At 39.7% G+C, this 20,015-nt stretch overlaps 1 protein-coding gene across 2 annotated transcripts in view; it reads left to right on the top strand.

The window, feature by feature from the left end:
- Nucleotides 1-823: 823 nt before the first annotated feature.
- LOC123968455 (neurocalcin-delta A) overlaps nucleotides 824-20,015 on the top strand; it is a 68,140-nt gene continuing 48,948 nt past the window's right edge. The window contains exons 1-3 of one of the 2 annotated variants that reach the window (XM_046045233.1): nucleotides 824-1,087; nucleotides 2,994-3,066; nucleotides 3,175-3,286. The gene's annotated coding sequence lies outside the window, so the exon portion shown is untranslated. The remainder of the gene's footprint in view (nucleotides 1,088-2,993; nucleotides 3,067-3,174; nucleotides 3,287-20,015) is intronic. The other variant, XM_046045232.1, reaches the window with a different exon arrangement.

Raw genomic sequence — 20,015 nt, 5'->3', positions numbered from 1 at the left:
GGACCCTGGTACACAGACATATAAAAAGCTAAATAACATGATCACGATAAAACTATTTTTAACTGAGCTCATGCTAAATAACAGAAACATCCGATGATACAGTACTAAACGCCTGCATTAGACACTATTTTGGTGTATGTTGGGGATATTTTTGAAGGTTTGTGCTTTCAGTCAGTGTCAGTGCGTCTTTTCTTGTGAACACTGTTCATCTTCGACTATGCAGTTGTCCTGTGTTTGGCATATTTCCTAATGGCGTATTTCACATGTCCTTCAGTTCTGAGAATTTACACCAAACCACATTACATCATTTCCCAGTGCTTGTGGCGAATGCAACAGCATTTCAGATAGAGCTTCTTTCTTTCGATTAGTTTTCTCAAAAGTTGCAGTCCTAGGAAAATTCTGTAATTTGGCAAGAAGAAAAGTATCATAAAGACATATGTTAATGACAGGAAAACACTTGGCAAAGAGGCATGTATAAATAGCCAGAAAAAAGACAAAGCTGCAGTACATCAGTAGCTACCCGACTACACTAACCAAAATATAACCAATCTTAAATAAGTAAACATCAGTGTTTAGCCATGCAGGTGCATTGCAAGTTACATTTGGATTGTGTTAGTAAAGTAAGTAAAATTGTATTTGCGTGATGCCAAATCAGAATGAGTGAGAAACTGCTCTACCATACCCGGTTGTCCTCTAGATGGCGCCACAGTCTAAAACATCATAAGGTAATTCAGCTTGAGAGGAAGAATAAGGCAGAACTCTCACTCTGCTCTTTTTCTGCACGCCACAGATGTACGCAGAGATCAGAGTAGAGAAAAAAAAAACTACTTCCCCTCGTGTCGTGTTTTATAAAAATGTCTAATGGTAGGAAATGTATGCCTTGCTCGAAGGCGCATGAGTTACGACATATACGATTTGGCAAACCGGAAGAAGAGCCAGTTTTCCTCTCGTGCAGCACATCTTTCTTTACTATCTTCGCTCGAACTGTGCACACTGACACTTGTTGGGGATGCATGTGTTGCTCTGCTGTGTACAGAGTTACCGGCAGATGAGGAAACCACTTCTCTGGACGTTTCTAACCCAAGTGGTAAGTCTCTTGTTTGAGGTTAGCTACTTTGGGTATTTATAGCTCGTATTGGGTTGGTTTCTTTTTTTCTTTTTTTTTTAAACCATCACTTAAACTAAAGTTATAGCTAAGTTACGTTTGGGTAAACTCTGGCAAAATGTATTAGTGCATGTTCTCAAACAGGTAGAAAGTGAAAGCCGTGTCATAACAATTGCTTCCACTTGTAACAGCGTTTATAAAACATTTAGGTACGTTTTCTGCTGGAGTTTACAGCATACAGTGCGTAACGTTAGCTTTGCTTTGGCGCATACAAAAACTGTAGCATTTTAGCTTGACATGCTAATTGATCTTTGCAGAGTAAAAAAACAACTTTTTTGGCTCTGTTTAGATGCCACAAGGTTTTAATGTTCTGCCGGCTTTTGTCCTACTATTTGCAGTATTGTCAACATGTTTTTATTGTTGTGTGTTTGCTGTAAAGATCTCCGCAGGTTGTGACTTGTGTAAAATTAGGCGTATTCAAACAAAAACACCTTCACCTGCACACAAGCTGTTTGTTGTGTCCTGTGCTGCAAGCAGAAGAGGGATCTAGGTTCAACAAGGTGTTTTTAAAACACGTACATAGCATGAACGTGTAACAAGTAGGAATTCCCAAAGGCCACACACAGCCATGTCTGAGAAATTAAAACTTTTGTGATTTGTTATTACATATATGGCACAAACTCTGTATTGGGGAGATAACAGTTGTACAGTAAAAACGAAATGATTCATTATTGCCTCATATTGTAACTTTCAGCAAGCAAATAATAATTAAACATATGTAAACTGAAGAGTATTCTTCAAATCTCTATATCTGCCTCGGTATCTTCCTCAAAAATGCAGTATGATTGGGTTATATCAGATACCTGAGGTCACACATTAGGGCTATATGAGGATGTGAAAATGTAGGAAAATCTAATACTAAGTACAGTAATTTGCATTTCAGTTTTGGTTCTAACAATATATTTTTATTATCGATTCATAAATAATTTCAGCATGTCTCTAAAAAATCACGATGATTGATGAGAAGTGTAAAACATCTGGTAGCAGTGTTAAGGAGGTGTTGGTTGATGGAGATCAATAACAAGAAATCAGTGGTAGCAGCCCCGTTCTGGTTGTGCAAAGTAGATTATTTCTCACTTTCTCACCTCAGTTTATTACATGTGCGCCAGATGAGCGGACATCTGGGGCAGGTCGCACATCATCAGGCAGCGTGGTAGTCAGCATCAAAAGGCTGAGCAGGAAGGCCTCTCACTTCCACTGCTAGGGCCAAATTTTTACCATTGGGGATTATGATGAAGAAATAAAGCCTTTTATTTCCATTCAAGCAAACCTGTTTGTCCAAGTGAGCCTCATGTGATGGATTCGTTTATTTTTTTAAGTAATGCATTAAAAAAAACTGTGGGAGGATGATGCCCTGGTGGTTTTGTTGACTCATATTAACTGAGAAAGTACTGGCTTCCGGTCAGGCCTGGGAAGTGTGTGCACAAATAAGATAAGAAGAGTGTATTTAGACTTAATAGTACATGTAATATAACTCTTTTTCATCTGGTTGGCTATGTTCAACACCGGGGTTAAAACCCCCATTACACGTGGATCAGGCTGTTCTTCCACTAAAGGCTGAAGGTGTTTCTACAGTGGTGTTTTTGCAAATTTGACCTTGCTGTGCATGACTAGCTTGGATATTTGTAATAGTATCTTTTAAATGATCCCTTTGTTAATTATTTTTTTTTGCCAGCCGCACTAAATAACCTTAGAAAGCGTGGTGTAGAGTAGTCAGTGAGATGACTAGTCCTGAGGCTGTGATCGTATAGGAACATAAGCTGAGGTTTGCCTTCTGCCAGTGTTTCCTCTGTATGAACTCTGAAGGAGGCTTTTGTTGGGTCTGCAGGTCAGTGACCTGAACCCCGTAGGCACATGCCTGGACCTCAGGCAGTGATATACAGACAAACATATATGCTACGGTACATATGCAGAAACACTGGTTGTTTTACTTGTCATTTGAATACCAGAATTGCTTCAAGTCTGGCAGTAACACTTAAGTTAAAAATTCTCCTTCCATCTTTTCTCAGGTGCTGCTGACTTTCAGATAAGGTAACTGGTGGATAAGGAAGGACACTGTAAACCCAAACTCCAGAAGGAGTGACCCAGCAGTCTGAAACCACTCACCTGGGCTTCTACCTGGTGAGTGACAGAACTACAGCACAGCCATTGTAAAAGATTGGTCACAATACTTTGAATGTGTCCTAATTGATGCAGCGGTTATATTGTGATATAGTGTTTTTGTGTCAACTGATGAAACAGTTATATTGATCACGCCTATACTTAATTTCATCACATTGTCTGCATCACACGCTACATTTGTCAGGTAAAGCTCTGGCTGTTAACACTGTGGTCTCAGAGCATGGGTTGCAACCTGTTTCTTGCCACAGTTCAAAGACATGCAGTTTAGGTGGATTGCCTAATAGCTGTGTGACAGCGTATGCGTTGATAGGTTCCAGCCCCCTGCAACCCCAAACAGGATAAACAGTTCAGAGAAGGGAGATATTAGGGCTGAAACCATTCATCGATTTAAATCGATTAATAAAATGCAAATTCTTTGCGTCGATGCTTAGTTTAATCCATATAACTATACAGCACACTGTTTCGCACGGACATTTATTACTGTTGCACATTGCGCTTACACTGTGAACACGACGTGATTATAATGGTGCTGTTTGCAAAGTGCGGGAAGAGAGAGAAAACAGTGAGGGATGAAGAAGAAAGTGTCCCAAGTATGGGATTATTTCAAGCTAAAAGAAAACTGTGCAATGTTACAGTCCATCCACTGTAATGTGGCCTACCCATAGACTGTATATAAAAAGGGCCCACCGCAACAGCACGATGGCATCTGATCAGAAAGCACCCGCTCTATCATCAAGTCCACGGAGCGGACGACATATGGCGCTAAATCAGGGCAAAATGTTTTGTTAATTTGAAAAAAAGAAAAACTGTAATAGAAACACTAAAACTTCTAATTGAACATTTAAGTTTTGGTCTTAAACTTGAAAAATACAGTTTATGTGTTTTGTTTTCAGTTTAAATAAAATGTTTATTTAATTCTGGAATTATTTTGAATAAATTATTGATTTTTCACTCTTATACATTTTGATATTTGAGGTCTTATTTTTTTCAGATCCACTTTTTATGTTTTCAGAATCAGAGCAATTTGTTTACACTTTCAAATCTTATTTTTTTCAGTTTCAGATCAGTTTTTCAGTTCCAGATCAGTTTTTTTCAGTTCTAGACTTTTGGCCCTTATGGAGGCGTGGAATCATGAGTGACACCCTAACAAAGAAGGCAGAAGACTCTCCTCAGTCATGTTGCCTTAAGGAACTGTTGGTACTGTTGTGAAAAAATAAGAGTTGAAAGTGTAAAAAAAAAATTGCTTTGTTTATGAAAACATAAAAAGTAAGAAATATCAAAATTTTAAAAGTGAAAAATGAAAGTTAATTAATAATTTTTATTTTGAATATATGTTTGTATTTTTCAAGTTTAAGACCAAAACTTAAATGTTCATTTGGCCCTGATTTAGCTCCATAACCACAGACAAGGTGACAGTAACAGCAACTTTAGCATTTAACTGAAATCATGATTGATCGTTGAGTTGAAGGCTAGCAAAAGTAAGCCGCAATCCTCAGAGGTAAAGGTTCGTTTGTTGCTCTCCTCCTGGTTGGGCCGTGTTTTGGGTTATAACGTCACAGTCATACATTAACTGGGATAACTTGTAGAGCACTCGGGTGATGTTTGTGTTGGTAAAGCAGCTGTCTGGTTGTTGGTCTGTTGATGTTGTTGGTCTGATGTTTGCTGTATGACACACTATGAATTTCTATCTGTCAACTTACACAGCTGATCCCCTTGCGGGCAAAAGTACTTCTTAAACGATGCATAAAATGGCATTAAACTTTAAATTGTGAAGTTACAATAAAGTGTGTAGCAAAAAATGGCGTTAGTGAGCAGGATGAGATCAATAGAGATGTTCGCTGAAATGTCTACATGTGGGAATTCAGCCAGGAATGACAGCAACGCATCGCTTTTGGTTTGTCGTTTGGTTTTCTTTGGCTCCGTTTCCTTGTCAGACATGGACGCAGTGTGGGAAACTTTTTCAACATTTGTTACATCAGTTTTCCCAGGATGAATTGTTTAAATTGTTGGCATTCCTCAATGAAACCACCCATGCTCATAATAAGAATGTTGAACAAATCAAATTAGGACAGTTTGTTTTTTTCTCTTGGGGTGTCTGCCTTTTATTTGCAGGTTTAATATTTACTATTGAGACTGAAGAGGATGAGGGAACTTGAGGGGTCAACATTTAACACATGCCCAAATCGAATACAGCACGTCACAGTCACATGGCATGTGCCTTCAGACTACAGGGAAACTTAAGACAAATGCTTCTCCTTTTGAAGAAGAAAAAAAAAAAACCACTGAAATTCTAAATGTCAATTTCATTCATGAAATATCCTTGAAGCACTAGTGTACTGACTAATATCAGAGCATCCCACCCACCGTCAGTGTGCACAGCTCTGCAGTTGTGCCGCTGCTCTGTTCTACATAAGTGGTTTAATGGCTGAGATCAAACAGGATCCTCAGCTATCTGCCTCATGCTTCCCACAGACAGGTGGTGACAGCTTGAACAAGGGAACATGATGTACTGTCCAGTGCCTTTTAGGAGAAGGTCTGGCATACTAAGGCCCCTCAGTGATCAGTTTCATATAATTTAAAAATTGTCACCCAGCTCACTTCCAACAATTGTTCAACTTTAGATTTCTGGCTCCGGTAACTCGCAGACATGGCTGTGAGCAGTAAACCCAAATCTAAGTTTTCAAATATCATAGAAACTAATGGGTGACATTACTGTCTCTACACTGTGCTATAGGTTGTCACCTATATAAACTACAGTAACAGCACTTAAATCACTTAGGTTGTGTCACTGAGTGAAGTTATGTCATCATCCAAATGCATAACTTGAACACTACACCATATTTCCTTATTAACCTGGTCTACCTGCCTGGGGATGGAACCTAATAATAAAAACATCTATTCTTCAGATCGGTGTTTTTGTACACTTTCCCCTTTCAAGCTGTTTAAATTAAATAAATTAGAATCAACTTGACGTTTAACCTTTTGCGTTTATTGTTGACTGCTGTCTCATTCTCCTCATTAGATGCAGATGCTTTTATCCAAAGCGACTTACATTTGAGGAACAACATACAAGCATCATCAGAGCATCAAATACAGATCTACAACTACAGATGGTGGCAGTTGTTTGTTTGAAAAAACTGTGCTACTCTGCCCTCTTGTTAAGGTTATTATGATCTAATTTAATGGTAGTTGATGCATGTTGTTTCATGTTATACAACCGTGTATAGAGCGATTACCTAGAATGAAAGTCTTATGTGGATCAGAGTGAGCCTGCACTGTAGACGGGTGAGCCCTGACACCTGGCCCTGTGATTGGTCAGATGCCATTCTCTGACCTGTGAGTCATCACAGCTGTGCACTGCCAGCCTGTCTGATGTGTTAGATCATCACATTTAAATGTGGTGACAGACTTGAGTAAATCCTCTGCAGTCTGCAGCACTTATTGATTTGCTTTTACACACACTCTGGTGGCATCTGCTATGTATTTCCCTCATTGTGGTTAAGAGTCCAGTTCGCCTTCTTTGTCACCTTTTTATCTCTTGCACATCTCTCTTCAATGGTTTACAGTGTGAAATGTTTTAATAAAGCAGAATTGCTCTCCTAAACAAACGTATTTGTATATAATTGTAAAAAGATATACACCTTTTTTCAAAAATTTTTATTAATAGGGTCCAGTCCAGAGTGTCAGTGTTAACAGCAGTCTGTTTCTCTTTTTGACATGATGTAACAGTTCACAGTTGATCCAAATTACTGCTAATTGAATTGCCTGGACAGTTAAGTTAAGCCGTCTAATAGCTCTTATGTGGACTGTAAAGGCTCTGTTAGGTTTGACATGGTTTAGCTTTGTAGATCATACAGTTTTAGACAAGTATATTCTTACATTTGATCGTATTTATTTTGAGTATTTGCTCACCCCTATGTTGGTATGCCTAGAAAACCCCATCCCTCTGCAGCCTCTCATTCAAATGTCAGCTCTACACAACAGCTGGCTGGTAGCTGTTGTCTTCCCCAATACACACTCTGAAGAGTCGGTACTGCACTTGGCTGTTCATAGCCATAAAGTGTATGAATCAATCAAGGTTTGAATTACTGAGCACCACCGTGAACCTGGAAAGCTCCTCAGTGTTTCACTCGATGATTACAAGCACATTGTCAAGAATTGTTCAGACCCACAGAGCTTTATTTAAAAGTGTTCCAAAAAAGCCACATGTCATACTGAATCCCATGGGAATGATAACATCGAGAATGCGACTATTTGGTTTGTGGTGTTAAACATCTGGACAGTAAATGTTTCACTTAATATAGACATGATGTCTTTCTTTACTTTGAACAGAGCTTTCAACCACATCTCATTGCCTTCATCAGTGAATGGAACAGCTCCAGTCATGGAGATGCAGTTAAAGCTTGTAAATTGTCTTGAATTGGAGTTTGTGTGGAGCATAACGGAGATAAAATGAGTGTAATATTAGACGCAAACAAACACAAACACAACTCCTGTAAATAGGCAACTGTTGGCCCTATCAACTTTAATGAAGCCTTGGAACAAGCAAATGAAGACTCGATCTTGTATTACTCTTTGTAGAAATCCGCTTTAGAATTTGGATCTAAAGAGCTTATGAAGAAGTCACATTTGGGGCCAGTCCAAGCTGCGACTTGCAACATGAGATCATTTTCCCGTTTGTGAAACGGTATGCCAAAGATACACCGTGGATATTCTCAGAGGCAAAGTAAAAGACGCCATTCCCAAATGCAAATAAGCCTACTGGAGCCTTTTTGGTAGACACCTCTGTCAACATCACCCAGGTGCTCAAAGTCAGTGTGGAACATCTGCCCCAGTGGGAAACATACCATGGCGTATCCCTTTATGAACAGCCTTAATGGGCAGCAGCTGTGGCATTTTCTGACCCGCTCAGTTTGTGGCTTTAAACCTATATACAGCACGACACAGTGTGAGTTCAAACGTGAATGTTTAGCCAAACACTGACTGTCCACACTGGGTCCCTCTCCAGATAGCTGTGAGACTTGGTGGTAGTTAGTAGACACAATCTGCCTGCATAAAATTTATATTGATATTTTTTTCCGTAATAAACGTCATTGGCAGAATAAAGTAAACATCAGGGCTTGTTTTCACTTGTTGCTGTTGCTAACATCAGATGTGTGTTTAATATCCTACAACAGCTGCTACATTTTACTCTGAGGCCTATTTGGCCTCCATGCCATACGTAGATTGAGATAGACTGATACAGAGTGAAGAAACCAAATGCACACATTATATGTAGGCGTGATTACAAAATAAACATACCGGTGACACCACACAAAGACACACAGTACTGCAGAGAGACAGCTGTGTGATGAAAAGCAAGAGTCAAACTGACAAGTATGTATTTTTAATCTGAAGTGCTAAAAAGTGTATGCACTATAACACTGTTAAAGTTACATCCCTAGTTACACAATCTCACCCCACCGCCAAGGCCAGACAGATTGTCAGAAGTGGTGACACCGAGATCTGAGAAGAGTAGCTAAGTTCCACTGACAGGCTTTGGCTTTCACACCTTGGCCAACCAGGAGCCTATAACCATGCCCCGAATTAGCACAGGGCTTTCCCACTATGAGAATGCCGTGGTGGCTGGATCGCCTGTCACTGTCGGACAAAGTGTGAAGACCTGGGTATAAAACGGACTTCAGAGGGATGACTCTTTAGGAGCTACGATAAGCCCTCTGCCAGAACACAACTGACTGGCTTCTTCACTTTTTCAGCAAACACAAAACTGGCTGATAAATACTTAATAGCAAGTCATTTTCCCTTCACAACATTTTAGGTCATCACCTTTTTTTCTTTAATTATCTTGTTTAGGCAGCCACAATTATCACCATAATTGACGTATTACATTCACAAACCTTTGTAACTAATGCAGGTGAATGCGCACAAGTAAATGCACTCAAACACATATATGCCCACATTGTCTTTATGTAATGCTCCAGTTTGCCACCCAGTGTGCAGTAGAGGAGAGGTAGGATGAAAGCTTCTTGGAGCGACAGTTATATGAGAGAGGAATGGTAATGAGTGGGCTGGAAACCGTGACAGCCGGTCTGCTGCATGAAGGGGAGCGCGAGAGAAGAGTGAATAAGAGGAGGGGGTTACATGTGGGAGTATACCACAGCAAATATGGTAGGAAGGCAACACGATGTCGCCGCAGCCCAGTTTTATTGAGCAGATGAGCGAATGAGCAAGCAAGCGTGTCTCGTCCAGACACCCACACTGCCTGGGCTAGTGTCCGAGGAGATTAGCAATACATTGTTAACGTTGTTTTCTGTTTTTCTTTCTGTGTGTTAGGTTGTTTTTAATATCTTGCACCATTTCAGTATATGTCCATTCCTGAGATATTACATGAGCCTGTTGATATTCCTCCGTGCTGGTCATTTCTATGCGACAAACAAGACTCATATCCTATCTTTTGTTGTTGCAAAGTGTAGTCCAGATTAATTTAATGTACTCCCCCACTGCTTCGGACGCAGGGCCAGCTACTGTGGTGTGGAGCACCTGTCTGAGCAGGTAGATTACTTCTAGGATAATGAAAGTCTCTGATAACACCTAAGTCAGAGAGAGACAATGTTTAAAAGAAGAGATATTATCAAAAGGAATATGTTGAACGCTTGCTGTTTTAGAGATGGAGTACGTCGTGGGTCATGCTCTCTCACACAGTAGTGTGAAATATTGCGTTCAAAACCATGAGCTGTACAGAATCCAGTTCTCCGTGTGTGCAGAATCAGAGCTGCTGCTAGCTGCAGTAGTGGACAGTGGTGATTTGCTTTGTGGTGACAATTAATTTTCATGAAGTATACCACTCACATGCTTAATTTCCATATAGCGCTGCACCACGGGGTGAGCTACCGTGATCAGAGCCTGTGATGTTGGTATGGAACAAGTGGTTTTCCACAACAAGAATAGCACAGTGAAGATGTCAAGAGGAAGCACTGAGAGAGACCAGTAAAATATCTTTGAGACTAAAATTAAATGTGGTAACATTGCTGAAACATGTTTAAGCCATTGATTTAGTTGATGTCCTTGTTCAGCTGTCAGTATCTGTGGTGTTTGGTCAATTATAAGGATGTTTGCCGCTAATTAAATGTTAATCCCTTGAATTACACAGTCTTCCTGCTCATTTGACACTGCCACTGGGGTTTGATGTCTTGCATGAATGTGCGCGCGCACACCCACGCACACACACAGGTTATTTTATTTGATCCTTGATCATTCTTTCTGAGTTGAATATTGTTCTAGTTTTTACACTTGATTCGAGCTGCTTTTTCTTGCCTACCATCTGCATGCATGGAACATGTTGCCATGGTATCAATGAAAAGGCTGAGGTCTCCCCGTTGTCACATTTTGTTCAGACAACCTGAGCTCTCCAACCCCTCTGCTATGCTGTCTCTCAGTACATTTGTTTCCGTTTTGTCTCTCTTCTCTTCTACCCTGAGACTGAAACCATGTGCCTCCACAGGGGAGCTGACCACTTCCTCAGAGAGTTTTAGAAACTGAAAAATGACATCATCTTTACAAAAAACAAAATGAGAAGGCCACACTGTAACGCTGGTTTGAAGATCATTTTAAACGTGCTAAAAGCCAGTAATATTTCAGTTATTCTCTACCATTATGGGCATTGTCATAACTATAATAATACTTCCTATTAATATTATTTGCTTTCTGTTGGCCTGCTTAAATGGCTCAGAAGTGATGTAATCGCATTGAATATGATCTCTTGCCAGAAAACAAAATCTGGACTTGGTCATGGATTTGAAGTTGTTCTATTTTTAGTTTTGTTTTAGCTCTTTCCTCTTAACTGTAACTTCAAAGTTAGTGAGTAATTTTGTTCTTGAGCCAAAAGTTGCATTTCATACACGGCTGTCAGACAGGCCAACTTGGAGGTCAGTAGTGTTTGTGTAGTTTCACAAATGGTGTGTGAAATATGCTCGAGCTCTACTACTCTGCAGTGTCTGCACATGTATGTTTGCGTGTGTGAGAAAGCAGGAAAATGAGAGTGAGAGCATGAGTGTGCATAAACACAAGTGGTTCTGCTTTCACTCGTGGGATTAATAAAATTGCCCTGAGCATTCGCAGTAACTAGGGGAAATAATGCCCTTTGATTTGAAGGCATCAGTGGATTGATGGAATTGTTGGAATGCATTTTGATGGAGTGACTAATATCCGGTGTACACGTCCTATCTTCTTCTCAGCGATCTCTTTCCCTCCTCGGTGTTTCGTTGGAAGGTACTGAAGGAAAGCTGAATTATTACAAAAAAAAAATATTTGTCACTGAAAAGACACAAGAAATGTTTGTAAGATAAAACAAGATATTATGAAAAGATATTTATGGACACGCTCCCTAACATAAACTCTAGAAAGTGTTGTTATCACTTGATAAAATGTGCATCTATTTATCTTCCAAAGTGCAAAACGTTCCCACTGAGTAACTATTCTTGGAAAGCCACAGCGGCAACACCTCATGTTTGGAGTTATAGTTGGAGCTGTTACGGAGGCCCCTTCACAGGGTTCTTCCCAAATAATGAAGCTCTGGTGTTGTGCCATTATAATCGTTCGGAAATAAACATTTAAAATATTTTTCACTTAGCCAATAGAGGGTATACATTGGAGTAACCTTTACCTCACCTCACATAGAGATAGATGATAGAAAGGAGCATCTAGCTTTCGCAGAAATTGAGGTATAAGCTGATTGAAACGCCTGAAGTCACCTGATAGTGTTTGGATTTATCGTCCAGAAACCATGAATGTCTGTCATGAATTTTGTGCCCATCCATCTTTTGTTGTTGTTTGTCTCTTCTGAAATGTAAGTACACCAACATGAATTATATCCTATATGGTTTATAATATGTTATTATATGTGTTTTTTGTGTGTGTGTGTGTGTGTGTGTGTGTGTGTGTGTGTGTGTGTAGATATACAGTAAGGGGAAAAAATGATTTGATCCCCTGCTGATTTTGTTTGCCCACTGACAAAGAAATGGTCAGTCTATAATTTTATTGGTAGGTTTATTTCAACCAACTATGTAGAGATGGATGGAGATATATATATATATATATGAGAAACATTTATTGAGGTCAGTATCTGCAGCAACAACAACAATTTAGTCAATTGGATTATGCTTTAGATATTTCTACATTTTGCAACTTGTGTGTGAGAGAGAGAGAAAATATGTGTGTCTGTATGCCTCTTTCCTATTACTCGCACACAAACACCCTCTCACATGCACACACACACGCAACCACACGCACACACAGTTTTCAGTTTGCCTGCAGAGTTGGTGGTTTTCAAGCTGTGCTCTGAGTTGTGTTATTTGAGAGGACAGGAACCTCAGGAGCTGTTCTGTTTCTCAGCCGCTGCAACACAGCAGCAGGTAGCTTTCCTCATACTTTCCCCCTCTCCATGCACCAAACAGGAAAAAGCTTTCATGCCATCGGCTTGTATTGTCATAGCTGAGAAAAACACTTCATACTTGCAAAGAGCAAGTGATGTAGCTTGGTATTTAAGACGAATACCAAAAATTGTAATTGTTTCAAAATGACTCAGCACTGTGGTAAAAAGCACAATAATGAACTGAAATCCTCCATTCTTGAATAGATGAACCATTGTTAATGTGTCAGTCTCCATTCACTGCTCATTGCACATTATAGTCATGTCATTAGCTATAACTTTATTTTTGTTCCTGCTGCCTTTTGACCGTCTTCTTTACAACTACACAGATGTGGTCATTTTAACTGTGTGCTTATGTTAGTAGTTGTGTTATCTATTCTAACCATATTGGTATGTATCACACGGTATCACATCATATATATTGATATTTTTAATGCATGTATAGCACACATGTTTGATCAATTTTGTTGTTAATGTTTTTGCTATACAAAAGACTTAATAGCACGGGGATGTTTTTAGCATGCAAATGGCGCTCAGTGTTGCAACAGTATGAGATTTTCTCAATAGGTTAACCATCTCAAAAATATCACGGTATACGGTATTTCACCATTAGGCCCCTGTAACTGTTATACAATAACATATTATTGTTGTTGTTGTTATAATTGTTATTGTTGTCATTAGATTATTATTACTCATGCATTAATGTAAAAGCGGGATTTTACTGTTGTAGTTGGTTAAGGTGGCCCTCTTTTGAACCGTTTGTATCCAACTATAACTAATAGTTGTTTTCATTATGGATTAATCAGCTGGTTATTTTCTGCATAAACCAATAGATTTATAGTTTATAATATATATGAAAAAAGTAAAAATTGCCGTCATGAGAGCTCTAAACATTTATCGAAATAGTTGCCAAATTACTGTAGGTACGTGACAGCAGACAGACTGATGTCAGCCCTGCGAGTCTGGAAAGTTTGCCTGTGTGGGTTTATAGGGTCAGACTGGGGTTAGTGTGTGTCTGTAAATCGGAGTTTACCGAGCAGACAGACGCAGGGCTGGGATGTGGAAAACTATTCTGATGACGTTTAAACGTTCACACATTTGTTCGTTAGCACTTAAATTTATAAACGGGACACATACTTTGATCTGCACGGAGGGATGGTGTTCGTAGAGACAGGCAAACAGCGCCAGTTGCAGAGTCTTCTGTTCAATCGCCTGGACCGGCGGGATAAATCTCAGTGTTGTGCGATAACGGCTGAACAGGCAGGGCCGCCGACAGATACCTCTTCCCATGGTTGTCCTGGCTAAAGTTCAGTCACTCTGCAACAAAGTGGATGAGCTTCAGGTAAATGTCAAATTACTGACAGAATATAAGCTTGTATCCGTGCTCTGACTGAAGGCTCTTTTTCCCCATCTGGAAATCATTTTTTTTTTTACCCTTTCGCCTGGACAGAGACTCCATAGTGACCGGTAAGTCACTAGGAAGAGGCTCGTGTCTTTATTTTAACAGAAACTGGTGTAACACGGTGGTCGTTAGGGAGACGGTGTGTACACCCGACATCGAACTCCTGTGTGTATACCTACGAACCTTTTATTTACCTAGAGAATTCCCACAGATATTTATTACGCTATGATGTTGATATTGCAACTCAGACTATGGTCAAAACAGTGCAGTGGCTACAAGGGTTTGCACCGTACACACCAAACTTTTTCATGGGCGATTCTAGTAACTGCAAACCAGGAAAATCTGAAGAAGAACAGACCGAAGATTGCTTACATATCATTTTGGGAGGATTTGGTTATCCCCCGGAAATCAATTTTCATCTATCCGAACAGCAAACCATGGGTCTCCAAATCTGCCAAAAAACTAAATTATCCAGCAAAACAGTAGTTTTAACAGAGGGGACATCGCTCAGTACAGAATACTATAAAAACAGGTTAAAAAATAACTAATGTCTTCTAAATGTAGTTAAAAGGACGAGGTATAAATATATGCTCTGTACTGGTCATTCACTCCCCGCATGTGAAGGTCTTAAGTCTTTGATGGGGATACAGTCCAAGAAATGTTCAATTTCCCATAGTGTTTTGACTGACCTTGACCTTTCCAATGAACTGAACTTTTTATAGTCATTTTAACATCCATGATTTTAGGGAGGAGCAGTCTGTTTTTAAAAGTGTCGTTCTTGAGAATAAGAGTGTGAAAGTTGATAAGGGAAAGTTCCTTGAACTTTTCCGAGGCACAAAGGAAAAAACAAAACTCCCTTTAAAAACTGTGCTGTACAGTTGGCAGATATTTTCTGTTTAAATTTTAATCTGTCACTCCCCCTTCATAGGGTTACTTGTCTTTGGAAGGATTCCATCATTGTGCCTGTGCCAACAACCCATTGTTCCAAAGTCATTTAATGACTACAGGCCTGTGGTACTGAAATCATCTGAGAAAATAATAAAAGATGAAAACAGTGCAAGCTAACCTGGACCCATTCCAGTTTGCCTACAGGTCTGGCAGAGGCGTTGATGATGCATTGAGGACCCTCTTAAATATGGTATTGGAACACCTTGAGGGTGCAAATACTTTTGCACAAATATTTTTTATTGATATTTTGTCTGCTTTTAATTTTATCCAGCTCCACATTTTTGCAGGTAGACTTGAAAGAATCCACAGCATTGATCCTGATTTAATTTGCTGGTTGATGGATTTTATAACTGAAAAGTTGCTACGTGTGAACATAAATGGTGTCATATCAGATGTCCTTTTTTTCCTCCACTGTATCACCCCAGGGTTGCGTCCTTTCGCCTCTTTTATATGTGCTGTACACCAACGATTGTCAAAACTAGGGCTGTACATAACTGTTATTTTTCAAAGCGATTAATCTAACAATTGTTTTTTCGAATATATCGAAAATATGAAACGGCCAAACATTAGATGACACACAGTGTAACATTTTTAATTGCGATTAATCACATTGTTATGCGCAAAATTTCATAAATAAAATAATGTATTGCGCACTTTTAATTTAAATGTAGTATTATATACACAAAACACTTTAAACAAATAAGGTGCTTTTTACCAGCAGTATTCCTTTTAAACAGTAGCAATAAAATATTTCTTGTATATCTCAACTTAAACATTAATGTAATCAAATCAAATATAAAACCAAAGCTATTTGCCACTGCCAGGGCATTATCTTTTTATCTATCTTGTTAAAACAAGTTACCATCAGAGTCCTGTTTTCGTGTGTGTTTTTTATTTTAAACAGGTATCAGCATAAACAGTCTAGGGCCTCTGTTCAGAACACAAGGCGTAGCGACAAGCAGGCGCATTTCGGTTTAACTGTCGCAGTTGTGCTCGCCTCACGCACACGCCCACCTGCTGCCAAAGTTGAATTGTCTTGAACTTTTTGTACGCGGCGTGCAGCATAAATCTTTAGAAGAGAGACTGATCCTCGCTGTTTGTGAGTTTCTAGAATCTCTTACTGTTTGCTAAATAATTATCAGGACATTAACAGGAGAGAATTCGCATGGCAGAGCATCCCCGCAAAACTAGATGAAGGCCTATCGGGTAAAGTTATGTAGCCCATAATTTTAACTTGTTAAATATTCTACAGCTGTGTAGCGCACAGAAGCTGTTGCCATGGTTACTCTAGAGCGCCTGCTGTTTGCTCGCGGAGCGCTTGTCTCCCTTTCTGATTACCTGAGAGAATCCTGCTGGTCCATGTTGCGATTTTAAGAACGTTCAGCATACAGTGTGTAGCTATCCACCTCGCTCGCATTTGATCGCTTGTCTTGCTTTTGTTTATCATCCAATGCTGCTTGTTTGGTTGGGTGATCTGCAGGCTGATCAACATCCCACCCCTCCTGTGACCCATGGTTTGACTGTAAGCTATGTGTAGGCCAGTGAGAAACAGACTTTAAAGATAATAATAATAAATATAATAAAAACGTGCGATAAAGTAATTGCCAGCGTTAATTAATTAATGCGATAACACTATAATAATGCGTTAACATGCCCAGCCCTACTTTTAACATGCAGGCGATGAGGAAATACATTTTTACGGACTACATGTCCTTATGCTGATGATGTGCCGTGCATGTGTAGAGACAGTAAACACAATTTGCAGTGCTGCCGTCCGGAGTGCTCCGGGATACTTTCGCTTCACATCTTCACATCTTCATGCTGCTTCACATATTTGTAGACAGCAGCTGTGCTGCAGTGAAGCTCACGGAGCAGCACGTTGTTGAGTGTCTGTCTAAAATACTCCCAAACTTTAGACTGTCGAAGGCGCGGTCTTGTAGCTGGATCTTGTCCGGGAATCCCACTAACATCGGATGCAGCGACGCTTCGATGCATTTAACGTGAGTCGACGTATTTACGTAATCGACTACGTCGATGAATCGCCCCAACCCTAGTCAAAGCCAATATGTGAGGTGTGTCATATCTTTAAGTTTGCTGACAACTCAGTGATTGTGTCTCTCCAGAATAGTGACGACCCAGATCATGGCCCCGTTGTAGCTAAATTTTAAGAGTGGTGTAAAGCGTAGTTCACACTACATGATTTTAAGCCCGATTTGCCGCTCAGCAAACTCGGTGACCGTCAGGCTGTGATCAGATTCTTTGTCTTTATAAGTTCTATCTTTATAACAACAAACAACAGCTGTTTCGTGTGTAGGTTTACATCATTTCCCGTTTCACATTTCACAAGTGTTTTCTTGACAAAACGTGGTTTGGAGACCTGCGCCCTAATTCACCCGCACTTCACACAGTGATTGGACAGCTGTGTGGAGGTGAGAAAGTAAGATGGGTTTGAACTTTTTTTCTGTTGCTCTTGTTTTTCATTCTTAACTGTTTCTGTCATTTTTCACATGTACAACTGAGTGCAACACTATAAATACCTTCCAGAAGAGATAATATTCCTGAATTGAATGATTATTGCATCATCCCCCTCTCTGTTACAGCTGGCTTTTCATCCCGCCTTCAACTACTTTGGACAACACATTGTACACACTAGTTAGTTATTTCATTTAGCTTTTAGAACATAGAAAGATTTTTTAAAAAGATGACACGAAGAACATCATGACACAACGAGCAAAGCCAGGGAAGAGGATGTACCCCATTAGCTTGTCTTATTTTTCTGCTCAATGCAGATGTTCATGTGGATCTGTGACTTTGGTTGTTAAATTTCATTTTTGTCTCTCTTTGTAATCATAAAGTGATAAAATTCCCATATTAAGAACTGTGAGATGTTAAATGCTCATGTTTTTTTTTTTATGAGATTTAGTTCTAGTAAAACACAAAAAATGTTGGCCTCGGGTCATGTTTTAACAGTAAACAAAGTTTAATGAGACCATGTTCAATATCTTTAGTAATAATGTCGGTATTATGCTATCATTATGAATTAATATTTCCCACCGGTAGATAATTTAAAGCCACAGATCAGTGTGAAGGACATACACCTCTCTCCTTTTATCTATGGCAGAAGTTGCTCTATGATGTCCTGTCTAAACAGTGTAATGTTGGGTGGTCAAGCAGCAGTGTGCACAATCTCTGTTGTTTTTGGTCAGTGTTGTTCCCATGACTCTCAGATGAGCCAGAGGAAGCCCAATGTGATTTCCACACGGTTCCCAGGCCCTCAAATCCCTCTAAACACAGGCCATTGCACACACATACACACTCTCTTGCTTATAAATCAGGGACAGATATGTGTGTCTGTGTGTGTTACTAACATTAAAAGAGATAAATTGCCTGAACATCTTTTTCTCTTTGATACACACATGCTTACTCTAAGTTGTTAACACACACACAGGCCTGCGGGGCTCTCAGACTATGGGACAGCTGCATCATGTCCAGTTAGGAGGCCCACTGCATAAAACAAGAGCCGACTGCAACTCTGCCTCATAATCACACATTAGGTCACTTGGTGTCTGCTCCCAGAGCTTTCTTGAAACAGAGGAACTTCACCGTTTAATTCTAAAACAATAAAACAAGGGTAATAAGTAGTTTGCTTATACTGCAATTCTCATTAACACGTGACACATTCAGGTTTCAGTTGTGATGAAGGAACATTAAATTCATACTGATGAAGTGTATTTAAATTTATTTTTATTTTAGTTATTATTATTATTATAGTTACGGATACTGGAAAATTTGCATTCTTGCAAAGAGTTAGATGAGAAGATCGATACCACTCTCATGTGAAATGCTAAATATAAGGCTAGAGACAACAGGAGCTTAGCATAGCATAAAGAGGCTGAGGGAAAGCTAGCTATGTCATGTCCAAAATCAGCCGTGCAGCTCTAAAGCTCACTAATTATATCTTGATTGTGATTGTTGTGGTTTTATGAAGAGTTGCAGGCTGGAAAAATATTTTTCCCTGGTGCAGTGACTTCCTGAAGTCTTGACGTCACTGGGAGGTTGGCCTGGCCAAGAAATTCTTTCAGCGCATAACTCCCTATAAAACCACAATTTGTATTTATACATCTTAAGAAAGCTTCCAGTCTTGTAAAGCTAATCTAACCGCTGGCAGGCAATAACTTCATATTTAGCATACAGGCATGACAGTGGTTTAATCTTCATTAGGGTTGAGGGCTTGTGTGTGCTTGTTATGTGGGCGATACAGCCCTGAAATAATATCATGATAAATCGAGGTATTTCTGCGATAAGGATGTTTTTGATTCGACAAAATACAAATAAGTATCTCTGTTGTACATCTGATCTTTTGTAATGACACCACTCAAGACAATCTCCTGAACTCCAAACTGAATGTCAGAATGGGAAAGAAAGGTGATTTAAGCAACTTTGAGCGTGGCATGGTTGTTGGTGCCAGACGGGCCGGTCTGAGTATTTCACAATCTGCACAGTTACTGGGATTTTCACGCACAACCATTTCTAGGGTTTACAAAGAATGGTGTGAAAAGGGAAAAACATCCAGTATGCGGCAGTCCTGTGGGCGAAAATGCCTTGTTGATGCTAGAGGTCAGAGGAGAATGGGCCGACTGATTCAAGCTGATAGAAGAGCAACTTTGACTGAAATAACCACTCGTTACAACCGAGGTATGCGGCAAAGCATTTGTGAAGCCACAACACGCACAACCTTGAGGCGGATGGGCTACAACAGCAGAAGACCCCACCGGGTACCACTCATCTCCACTACAAATAGGAAAAAGAGGCTACAATTTGCAAGCGCTCACCAAAATTGAACAGTTGAAGACTGGAAAAATGTTGCCTGGTCTGATGAGTCTGGATTTCTGTTGAGACATTCAGATGGTAGAGTCAGAATTTGGCGTAAACAGAATGAGAACATGGATCCA

Source organism: Micropterus dolomieu, linkage group LG03 (genome assembly GCF_021292245.1).
Source record: "Micropterus dolomieu isolate WLL.071019.BEF.003 ecotype Adirondacks linkage group LG03, ASM2129224v1, whole genome shotgun sequence".
Taxonomy (NCBI): Eukaryota; Metazoa; Chordata; class Actinopteri; order Centrarchiformes; family Centrarchidae; genus Micropterus; species Micropterus dolomieu.
Note: the sequence above shows the minus strand (reverse complement) of the source record. Positions and strands in the feature narration are given on the sequence as shown.